The sequence below is a fragment of the Suricata suricatta genome, chromosome 15 (genome assembly GCF_006229205.1).
Source record: "Suricata suricatta isolate VVHF042 chromosome 15, meerkat_22Aug2017_6uvM2_HiC, whole genome shotgun sequence".
NCBI lineage: Eukaryota > Metazoa > Chordata > Mammalia > Carnivora > Herpestidae > Suricata > Suricata suricatta.
Genome location: NC_043714.1, coordinates 20,866,283 through 20,879,284, shown reverse-complemented (window position 1 = coordinate 20,879,284; position 13,002 = coordinate 20,866,283).

Genomic DNA, 13,002 nt, shown 5'->3' with positions numbered 1-13,002 from the left:
AAAAAAAAAAAAAAGAACAATGGAATTAATGCAAGGAGATACTGAAAACAGAACCTGGACCCAAATGACACACAGAATACGCCCAGAATTCACTAGCTACTACTGAGGGAGCAGAGGAGTCAGCACTCTGAGTGCAGCCAGAGCAAAGCATCTGCAGTTAAAATACTCTGACTTGAAAAGCATCTTCCAGAGAGTACAACAGGTCATTTCCCAACTGAGGTATAACTGGCGTCATTAGAATTTGGTATTAAATGCAGTATTTAACCTTTGTCTTGAGGGAAGGTGTTAGAATATAGCTCCCAAAGACTACTGTTTATGTTCAAAGTTCACATATATAAACGTACATTGTATGGTAAACTTATTGTTCACCAATGCCTCTATTTGTCAATATCCAGGGACTTCGCTGAAACTTTTATTTTATTAAGATTAAAGAGAATAGACATTTTTTTTTCTGTTTTAAGAAGTTATCAAGAGTTTGCTACATGCCAAGCAAGGACCCTTTGTAAACAATCTTGATGATTAGAACACAAAAACATTGTTGTTGGAGGATATAAATAAATTGTATAACAGCCACAAAGTGGAATGTATCCAAGCAATATAATCCGTGACATGCTGTAGCTTCCAGTTGAAGATAGCATGATAGACAACCATACGTAATTGTAAGCAAACAAAAAGTTATTGTGTCTAAGGGCTGTAAAAAAAAAAAAGGAATAACTGTGGGGCTGGATTCCTGGTATGCAAACTATACAGTCACATGGAGACCTGCACTTAGAAGGGCTTTAAGATTGGCTTAATGCTCTCTTGTTGCTGTCATAAAATTCTCAATAATGTTTGAACACAGGGCTCTGCACTGGACCCCCATTAATTATAGGGTCTGTCCTGTTCTTAGTTCTAGTTTATATACATATATGTATATGCATGTATCTCTCTCTCTCTCTATGTATATATATATATATATATACACACACACATACACACATCTATATATTTAGAAGATACACATACATATATATGTATCTATCTATATATATACACACATCTATATATTCAGAAGACATATATATATATATATATATATTTTCTAAAACTGATGTAACTTAACCTCTAGATTTCAAGTTTTATTTTCTTACTTGTAATGACGGGTTGTCACTAATCCATCCACAATCTCTTTCTTATTCTCCTTTATGAGATATTTACATAATACGTATTTTTTTTATTGTGGACAAGGTTGGTCCTAAGCAGTTCCTTTTCAGTTTTACCTCAGTTTACAGATAAATATTTTCATCTCCATCCACTGATTTAAAGAAAAGAAGAAAGAAAAACATAGCAACAACAAAAAGGCCTGCCTTTTCTGGGAAAAGTGCAGGTGTCAGGGGGCAAGAGATTTATCTATCATCCAACCATCCATCCTTCCATCCACCTATTTATTAATTTATTTTTGTAACACACACATAAATAAACACTTGTTATGGAAGACTCTAAGGTTCAAGGATAAGACAAGAAGATGGGGTCCCTGGACCTGGAATGATTCACTGCATAATACAGTGAGCCTAGCACATGATACAAGCATAATAGGGCAATGTCAACAAGTATTACAGATGTTAATTAATTGATTGTCAAAAGCATTTTTCTCTTTAAAAGTCCTCACTAGTTGTTAAGGCTAGTAACTGTGGCTGACTGAGCACAATGGGACAGAAGGAGGATGAGGGAAGAAAGGACATTCTTTCCTGAGTGGGGAGCACACCAAGATTAGGGAGCAGTGATTTCCCTGCTGAGTCTCCCCAGGTGTGTGACAGTGCAGTGTTTTGGGGGGGAAGGCAGGGACTGGGGTCATTTCTCTGCATCCTTGCCAACACCTGTTTTTGCCTGTGGTAATCTTAGCCATTCTGACAGATGTGAGGTGACATCTCACTGTAGTTTTGATTTGCTTTTCCTTAATGATGAGTGATGCTGGGCTTCTTTTCATATGTCTGTTAGCCACCTGTATGTCTTTCTGTAAAGATGCTTATTCATGTCTTCTGCCCATTTCTTAACTGGATTATTTGTTTTCTGGGGTATTAAGTTTGATAAGTTCTTTATAGATTTTGTTTACTAACACTATAGAAGATTGCCAGTATCTTTTCCCATTCTGTAAACTGACTTTTAGTTTTGTTAATTGTTTCCTTTATTTTGATGAAGTCCCAATAGTTTATTTTTGCCTTTGTTTCCCTTGCCTCAGGAGACAGATCTAGTGAGAAGTTGCTACAGCCAATGTCAAAGAGGTTGCTGCCTGTGTTCTCCTCTAAGATTTTGATGGTTTCCTGTCTCACATTTATGTCTTTCATTCATTTTCAATTTATTGCTGTGTCTGGTGTAAGAAACTGATCCAGTTTCATTGGTTGGCATGTTTCTTTCCAGTTTTTCCATCATGACTTGTTGAAGAGACTGTCTTTTTCCCACTGGATATTTTCTCATGCTTTTTTGAAGATTAGTTCACCATACAGTTGCGGATTCGTTTCTGGGTTTTCTATTCTGCTCCACTGATCTATATGTCTTTTTTTTGTGGCAGTACCATACTGTCTTGATCACTATAGCTTTGTAATATTACTTGAAGTCTGAAACTGTGGTACTTCCAGGTTAGTTTTCCTTTTCCCAGATTAGCATAGGCTATTTGGAGTCTTTCGTGGTTCCATACAAATTTTAGGATTGCTTATTCCAGATATGTGAAAAATGCAGCTGGTATTTTGAAAGAGGTTGCATTAACCCTGTAGATTGCTTTGGGTAGTATAGACATTTTTAACAAGGTTTGTTCTTTCAATCCATAAGCATGGAATGTTTTTCCATTTCTTTGTGTCATCTTCAATTTTTTTGTCAATGTTTTATAGTTTTCAGAGTATAGATTTTTTATCTCTTGGGTGAAGTTTATTCCTCAGTATCTTACAGTTTTTGGTGCAACTGTAAATGGACTAGATTCCTTGATTTCTCATTCTGCTGCTTCATTATTGGTATATAGAAATGCAAAAGATTTCTGTATCTTGATTTTGTATACTGAGACTTTACTAAATTCATGTATCAGTTCTATCAGTTTTTTGGTAGAGTCTTTTGGGTTTTCTTTATAGAGTATCACGTCATCTAAAACAATGAAAATTTGACTTTTCCCTTGCCAATTTGGATGTCTTTTCTTTCTTTGTGTTTTCTTATTACTGAGGCTAGGACTTCCAGCACTATGTTAAGTAACAGTAGGGAGAGTGGACATCCCTGTCTTGTTCCTGCCTATGGAGACCACTGAGGATGATATTAGTGATAGAGACCATTGAGGAAGACTCCCAAAACATGTCTCTGCATTTCCTACCTTCATTCATGTGGTCTTTTCTCTCTTCTAGTTGTGCAGTTTGTTCTATCAGTCCTCGGGTCAATATCTTGAGTATTAAGAATGATTTGATAGTTATCTAGCTGTGTTCAAGGACTGAGGCAAGCCTAGGGTCCTCCTACTATGCTTGTTTTTTTTCCCTGCAATGTTATTTTTCCAGTAAAACCTGAGCTTCTCCTGTGCTTCTGTTTTTATGGGTCTCCTCTTTTGGGCCTCAGATGACCTTAATGTGCATCATAGAGCTTTTTACTTGTTTGTTCCTAAACAACTTCAAATACAAGTTTGGTTTATGTAGTGGAGTTTTATTGAAGGCTTGTGGGTATCTGAAGCAGTTACATTACTGTAAGGCCACAAACTACAAAATGGGTGTTAATGGTACCTTTGTTCTTTAAAACTCTTTTATTGAATCCAATGCTGTTCGCTTCCTGTGGCTGTCTTTCTCTACAGGTCCTCTGCCTGCCACTGGCCTATCTGTCCCCTCCATCCTCCTTCCGTCTCCATCTCACCTCTGTTCCTTCAAGGAGCACTGAAAATTTCAAGTCTCTACTTGATTACACCAAATAAAGCAGATCTGTACTCTGTGCATATGTGAACACGTATAAGTAGATCAAGAAATTCCCTCTCAAAATGTAGGTAGGTTCCCATACTTGCCAAGAACCTGCCAAGATCTGTTATTTCCCTCTCCTCTCCACCTACCCCAGCAGTATCCATATGTAAAACTGAAAAGTGCAGGAACTTAGTTTCCGGGCGATATAACCCATACTCCCCCAACAGAGAGTACAAGAGGTGTTAGTCAGTCTGGGTTTAGGCAGCATCTTGGTGTCCCACCCCTGGCTGCGTAACACTGCTGTGCTGTGGCTGAAAGGAAGCAGAACCAAGATTAGCCCGTTACTCTGCTATTTGACCATTCTCCTGGTCTGCCAATCAGTAACAGCGCAAGGCCTTCATGAAAGTAACATCTGAGCCCTCCCAAACCAGGCAGACAGAAACAAACCTACATTCTGAATAAATAAAAATATAGACACACATTTAAAAATATATAGCCAGTCAAGAAGAGGGAGACAGAAGAAATCTACTATGAGTCAGATGAACTAGAGGTACAAAGTTGATTAAAACTGGGTAATTAAGAATTTAAAAATAACAAAGTACATTATGTAAAATGTTACCTTTAAAACTATGGCTACGATAATGAAGTAGTTCCATACCCTATATCTAATGATCTGATGCTTTTTTAGAGTTATAATGTTATGGGGTTTTCTTTTCTGTTGTTGAGATTAATATAGAAGGCTCTATCTATACACCTCATAGTTTGAGAAAGGATTTTGCACACAGTAGTCTGAGAGTTTCCATTTCTAATTTACTTTCATATACAGAAGAAATTGTCTGATTTAAAACAGTCCTACAAGGTACAGGTTCTTATATAACTATCTTTCACTGCAGTTATTACATTATAGCATAATTACCTGTTAGGATAATTGTTTATTTCATGAGGCTATAAGTTCCCTCAGGGTGGGAACTGGTTTGAACTCATCTCTGTGTCCCTGATGCACAGTTTCTAACACATAGGTGATGTCCAATAAAATGTCTGTGAAATTAATCAGTGGATAAATGGCCAGTGTTTAAAAGAAATCAAGATGGGTCTAATGAAAATTTACTGGAGTAGTCTGATAAAAGCCAGACAACATTCAGAAAGAAACTATTCTGGTAATCACTTCAGGAATGGGTTTGTACTCATGTTAGACTAATTATTAGGTTAGTGTTATCCAACCGACTTACAGTTTCATTACATTAGGTGGAAGAAACCTCTACATCTCCTTATTATTAATTATAAATATAGATAAATGCAGAATGCCTATATCAGAAAAGCCCCTAGGTACTATTTTGGTCTTTTAAAAATAATATAGTTTTCCTGTGTTCTGTATTTCCTCTAGTGGTAATAATAGGCCAGCAGAGAGAAGCAGAAAAAAGTATTGTCTGGTTACTCCAGGGTCAGAGCAGTGTAGATCTTGAACTATGAAGTTCCAGCCAGGTTGAGAGTATGAAGAGATTTCTGGAGTGTAGTTAAAAGTGAGTTTATGGACAAATGGATTCCTTTTCTAGCTGCTCATCTTTTTACATGTATATACCTGTAATCAGAATACGATATTTTAGCTTGGTCTTCTCACACTCACCCATTCCAAACTGCTCAGATTAAAATGTCAATAGGTGTGAAAATGGCAAAGGGCAGAAAATGTTTTAACTAATAAAGAAATGTTATCAAGTTTTAAAATATTTTTATGAAAACATTCATCTTTTAACATATATTGTTGGTGTGCTGCGCTCAACCTGCAGGAACTAGGTTGACAATGACCAGTCTGGGGAGTCACTGCAGCAAGTGTTTGAAGACTGAACACTTATATTAGATGCGAGGTTCCAAAAGAAAGGAGGAGCTCTGGGAGGGTGGTATTACTGACCTCACTGTGGTCAAGATTGTGTGTCAGCTCCATCCAGGACAGTGGACGGGGTCGACAACTAGCCAGTCAAAAGCACTTTAAGAAACATGTGTTGTTTTTTGGGGATAAAGCAAAATCGTTCAGAAGTTATTTTCCTCAAAATACTATCTGATTAAGATAATCAAACCTATCATCCAATAACTGGGGAAGGAAAATGCATGTTGTGATGATCAGGAACATTGACTGTGCAGTCAGACTGTTCAGGTTTACACTAAAACTTCTTCTGTGTCAACCTGGGGCAAGTTATTCAGCCTCTCTGTGCCTCAGTTTTCCCATCTATAAAATGGAATATCTTGATTATAGAGTTTGCACAGGATAAAAATGAGATATTTGCATAACACTTAGCATCATGCCTGGCACAAATACTCAGTAAATGCATGTGTGTGCATATAAATATGTACATATATGTATGTATATGGATGGGTAGAAAGATATATAGATGGATGGATATATAGATATTTAGTTAAAATTTGATACAGATCTCAAACTACCAAAATAAAATTTGACGATTCTTCCAATATGCAATTAGCATTTTGGTGCTACATGAGATATTCTCCACATAATGTAGCTAAGCTAGGAAGCATCTCCAATGGAATATAAGAAAGTCTATCCTTGAGATCTAGGTCCCCCATATACTAATTTGGTAAGAATTTGAGCAAGCCATTTAACTCTTATGGATCTCATTTTCTTTACTAATTAAATGAAGATGATAATGTCTGCCCCACAGTGTTGTTGGGAGGTTTCATGAAATGAAATTACAAATCAGTAAATGCTAAGCATATGTGAAGGTTATTATAAATATTTGATGGATGTGCTCTGCATTGAATGCAAAAGAGTTAGATACAAATATCATATATACCCTTTAGCTTTCAAATTAATTTGTTGCAGCTTAGCAGACACATCCTGATAAGATTTACAGAGAGTAATATTTTTACCTGGCACAAAGGGGAAATTTTTGACTTTTCATTCATAAATCTTCACAAAGATTACTAGAGATTCTCTGACAGCTAAACATATTAATTCATCCTACAAATATTCATTGACTTTCTACTATATTTCAGGCATAGTTCTAAGGAGCTTGAGATGCACTCATGGATATCTCTCTTTTGGAGCTCACATTCTATCTGGAGGAGAGAGGCAACACACTATAAAACATAAGAAAACAGTCAATTACATTGTAATTAGAAGGTAGTAAATATTTTTGGAAAAAAGAAAAAGTAGAGCACTGTGATAGGTAAAAGAGGATGGGGCTAAGGTTACAATTTTAGCCAAGTAGGGTAGGCCTAATTGAGAATTTGAGATATGAACAAAAACTTGAAGCAAGAGAGGGAGTCAAATAAGAGACAAGTGTGTCCTAGGGAGAGGCAAAAGATAAAGCAAAGGCCCTGTGGCAGGGAGGTTCCAGGGAGTTTCAAGAAAAGTCAAGAGGTTTAGAGAGGAGAGATGAGAGAGAAGGGGAGGGAGGGAGGGAGGGAGGGAGGGAGGGAGGGAGAGAGAGAGAGAGAGAGAGAGAGAGAGAGAGAGAGAGAGAGAGAGAGAGAGAGAGAGAGAGAAATAGAGATAAAAAGAGAGAGAGAGAGAGGAGAGGAGATTATAGACCTACTGGAGAACGAGATCACTGGGTACCTTGTGTACCATTGCAAGGACTTTGATTTTTCTCCTAGTGAAGTGAGGTCTATTGCAGGGTTTGAGCACTGGGGTGCCTGATCTGACATACCTCCAGAAGATCACTCTGAATGCTGTGTTGGAAATAGTTTATAGAAGAATAAAGAGCACAGGCAGAAGGACTAGTTAGGAGTTAATGCAATTATCCAGGTGAGAGACGGCAGCTTGGATCAGGCTGGCAGCAATGGAGGTGGCCAGCGGTGCCAAGATCCCATGCTTCTAAAGCCCGTGCCTCTAGTGTGCTGATTTTCTCTCTTCTTTTCAATCTAGACACATTGTTATTCACCTGTATTCTTTAACATCAAGTACACCTTCTCTACTGGATCATTCCCATGAATACGGGAACACATTGTTATTCTTTCAACTTAAAAAAAAAAGCAACAAACCAATTTCATGAAAGGAACCCTCATACACTGGTGGTAGGGATGTAAATTGGTGCAGCTACTGTGGAAAACAGTATGGAAGTTCTTCAATTAAAAATAGAAAGAAAGACTATATGATCCAGTAATTCCACTCTGAGTATCTAAGGAAAACAAAAACACTAATTCAAAAAGATATGTGCATCCCTATATTTATTGAAACATTATTTATAATAACCAGGATATGGGAGCAACCTAAGTGTCTATCAATAGAAGAATGGATAAAGGAGTAGTAAATTAGGGGCAGCTGGGTGTCTCGGTCAGTTAAGTGCCTGACTCTTGATCTCGGCTCAGGTCATAATTTCATGGTTCCTGAGATTGAACCCCCCATCAGGCTCTATGCTCACAGCATGGAGCCTGCTTGGGAGTCTCTCTACCCCTTGCTCTGGCCCTCCCCTGCTCCCACATATTTCCTGACTGTTGGCCCTGATATCCAATACAGACTCTCCCTCTCAAAATAAATAAATGACTCAATAAAATTTTTAAATGGTAAAAATAAATGAATAAGCACATTTATATTTATATTTTTATTTACATAGTATACACTTATAAATATTATATGTGTGTATACATATATATAGATATATATGTAGACATATATAATGGGATATTATTTAGTCATAAAAAAGAATGAGAACTTGCCATTTGTGACAACATGGATGGATCTAGAGGACATTATCCTAAGTGGCATAAGAAGTCAAAGAAAGATAAACATATCATTTTACTTATATGTGGGATCTAAAAAACAAAAACAAAAAGCAGAAACAGACCCATAGATGCTGAGGACAAACTAATGGTGGCCAGAGAGGAAGAAGGGGAGTGTCATGAAATGAAGAAGTCACAAGGATGAAGGACACAGCATAAGGAATACAGTCATGAATACTTTAATAGTGTTGCATGGTGACAGATGGCAGCTATGCTTGCGGTGAGGACAGTGTAATGTATAGACTTGTCAGATCATGATGTTGTACACCTGAAGCTCGTGTAACATTGTGTGTCAACTATGTTCAAAACAATTAAAATCGTAGAGTCTAAAAACTTTCCTTGGCCCCTCCTATCACCCTGCTAATACCACATTTTTTTTTTGCTTCTCTCTGCAGTAAAACTTCTCAAAATATTGATCTTTTCCATCTGACTTCTCATAAACCTATATCAAAGTATTTCTTGTTCCCATCAGGCCATCAGATTTGTTCTTGCCATAGTCTGCATTGCTGGATCCAATGATTAATTTTCAGTTTTTATCTAGCTTGACTATCATTTCTGGCTGGACTATGCTTTTGTTAACTCAGTTAAACCCTCCTGCCTTCCTCTCTTAGAATTCTCTTCCTTGTTTGGTTCCAGGTTAGAGTTCATCAAAGCAGGTAGATAGTGGTTATTCCCTTCTGAAAGTCATTGCTCTGAGATGTGGTGATAAGTCGATATAGCTTGCTTTTGCTCCCCTCTACAATGCATCGAGCTGTCTTCCTGACTGTTGGCCCTGATATCCAATACAGACTCCACACTTGCCACCAGGTTTTGGCTGTAGACCCTACATCAGGCCAATAGCTTCTCATAGACCTCTCTAAAACCTCTCCTGTCTTGATCTCATTTTGGCTGGTAGACCCACTCAGGTTTATGGTCATGAATTAAAGGGAGAATGTGTCCTCATAATAATAAGACTAAGTTGTGAATATCTTTCATTAAATGCCCCACCACCATCCACTTTGCTCTGAGATACTAGGGAACAGTGGGGTGACTGGGCTCTTGGGAAAGCTTTGCACAAATTCTAATTATCTACTTTAGGAAAAGTACCCACTACCCCTGTCTCAGATTTCTAAATGTTTGAACTATTCTAGATATTGTGACCACTCCAATGCTATGATCTGAACCTGAGAGGTCTTTGGAGGTGGGAAACTCACAGAAAATGACCCCTGCCCTGGGTTGGTGCCTAGACTGAGAGATCATTGTATGTGACTGTTGGGGGAATTCTAACCCCCTACTTCCCCTTGGGGATGCAAGCTGCTCTGGGAGAAATCACCGCATCATTAGGTCCTCAGACCAATGGATTCTTAGACCCTCTTTCAGAACTTGGGATTTACTCAAGTAAGGAACTTGCTAGCCCTGGAAGGGGCCTCCCGGGAGACCAAATACTGTACCAGCCCTTGAACCTCTGGTGGGCTCCCCGTAAACTAAGTTTCTAAACACCAGCAGTTAAGAGTGGGAAATTTGGCCTCTGTTCCTGAATGTCTCCTGAAACACCACACCTGCTAACTGCCTGCCCTAATTTGAAGTAATGAGTTGTCCAAAAAAGCACTTTGGAAGTATCCAAGAGAACACTGTCTCATCCATAAATTGAGGGAGTCTGGAAACGAAAGGTTTAAAATTCCATTAAGAATCCCCTGAGTCACCCATCTTCCTCCATTCTTTTAGTCTGCACTGTGCAACTTTAGCTCAGTGGGTTTTCTAAATTGTTCTGTTAATTTTAGCTGTTTCTAGAGAGATAGCCGTATTCTAGGTGAATCATCAGGAAAATTGAGGATAAGAGCAAACAGCCCACTGTACTATTGTGAACCACTTAATCAGCTCTTTACAGAAAAGACAGGCGTGGTACCTCTCCATTACATGGATGCTTCTGGATAATACAGAATATATGTGTGTAAGTGCACATACACACACACAGTGTATGTGTAACAGTCGTTGAAAACCACCAACTTTTCTTTGCTCATACTTAGCTTTTCTGTGTCTCTATATTTTCTCAGCCAAATGTAGTCAATGAACACCTATATTTGTTCAGAGAGGGATTTATTACATAATTCTGATGTTATTTTCTCTTCTTGGTTCAACTCATTGCCATTTTGGGTACAAACGAGGAGGATCCTGTATTGTCTAGAAGTAAATGTGAGTAGAAGCACCTGAGTGGCTCAGTGGGTTAAGCATCCAACTTTGGCTCAGGTCATGATCTCAAGGTTCATGGCTTCGAGCCCCGCATCAGGCTCTGTGCTGACAATTCAGAGCCTGGAGCCTGCTTCAGATTCTGTCTCCCTCTCCCTTTGCCCCTCCCCAACTCATGCTATTTCTCTCTGTCTCAATAATAAATAAAATCATAAAAAATTTTTTAAAAAGATGTAAATGTGACTAATGGCAGACAAGAAAGGGTTAATTGTCTGATATACTCCAGGATTACAATGCAATTAAATATTGCCTTATTTGTACATGATCCGAGGTATCAGCTTGCCCTTATTCAAGAGATTTTATCGTTTTAGATTAAGAAATCTATTTTGTAACCTATTATTAAGCCAAACATTACCCCCACATTATGATTACAAAGGGTCGTATTTTCCTGTCCTTCTCACCCCCACATGGTTCTGCCTTGAATGCAATTTGAACAATAGAACTGCATTTTTATCTTTCCAAGAGCTCAGAATCAGACTTCTACCATCAAAATGGTATTCAACTGGAGAGAGAGAACTGGAATGATAAGCAAAATGCACAATAAATCTCCTGGCATCATCATCTAAAGGAATGTTTTAATTGGTCACTCATCCTTTCCCAAAAGCCAAATAATCCTCCAGCTAGATGTAAGTTGGGTTCTTATAATCAGATACAAATTAGAAACCAGATATCCTATATTTTATGTCTTTATATCCCCCACGATCTCTTAACAGTGGATTTTGGAGAAATGTAAATAAATGAATAGTTGGATAAAACAATGAATTTAAACCTGTAAAACTGAGGGGTGGAGAAAGGAAATACATGTGAAGAAAAAAATAATCTCTCTCATTAGTGAGGGCAGGGTTTCTCTACCTCAGCACTACTGACAATTTGGGCAGAAAATTTTTTTGGTTTCTTTTTTTTTTTATGGGGGGTGTGCTACACTATACGCTGTAGGATTTAGTAGTGTCCCTGGCTTCTATCCACCAGATGCCACTAGTGACAACCAAATACACAGCCAAACATTGCCAATGTTCCTAGGTGGCAGAGGTGGGGGAATGCAGAGGGCAAGGAAGTAGGGAAAAGTCACCCTGTGGTTTAGAACTACTGATCCAGAGAATCAATTTCTTTTAACCATAGGAACTGGGAATAATTAGAGTTTTTTAAATATATAAAAGGCAGGATATACATATAGAGTTATGTTGTAGATAACATTAAGAAATTTTAGTTCTAAAAATTATTTTACATATGACAAATTACAGAATCCAGATTGTATTAAAGTATATCATTATCAGCTTCAATATGCTTCTTATAACTATTCTTGAAAAAAATAGGTATTAACTCTTTAAACATTTGGAGCTATTTTTTTCAAACTATTCCAAGAAATAGAAGAGGAAGAAAAGCTTCCAAATTTATTCAGAGACCAGCATTATCCTGATATCAAAACCAGAGAAAGACACTACCAAAAGAGAGAACTACAGGCCAATATATGTCTGATGAGTATAGATGAAAAATCGTCAGCAGAAGATTAGCAAACTGAATCCAACAACACATTAAAAAAATCATTCACCACAATCAGGTGGGAACTATTCCTGGGATGTAAGGGTGGTTCAATATTCTCAAGTCAATCCACGTGATATATCACATCAATAATTAAAAAAAAACCCATTTGATCATTTCAATAGATGCAGAAATATCATTTGATAAAGTACAACATCCATTTATGATAAAAACCCTCAACAACATAGGTGTAGAGGGAATGTACCTCACATAATAAAGGCCACATATGAAAAACCCACAACTAACATTATACTCAGTGGTGAAAAACAGAGCTTTTCCCCTCAGATCAGGAACAAGACAAGGATGTCCACTCTCACCACTTTTATTCAACATAGTACAGGAAGTCCTAGCCACAGTAATTAGACAACATACAGAAGTAAAAGGCATCCAAGTTGGTAAAGAAGCAGAAAAACTTTCACCATTTGCAGATGACATTATATTATACACAGAAAATCCTGAACTCCACCAAAAATTATTAGAATTAATAATGAATTCAGTAAAATCTCAGGGTACAAAATCAATATAGAGAAATTCTTTGCATTTCTATATGCTAATAATGAAGTAACAGAAAAATTAAGAAAATAATCATGTTTACAATTGCATCAAA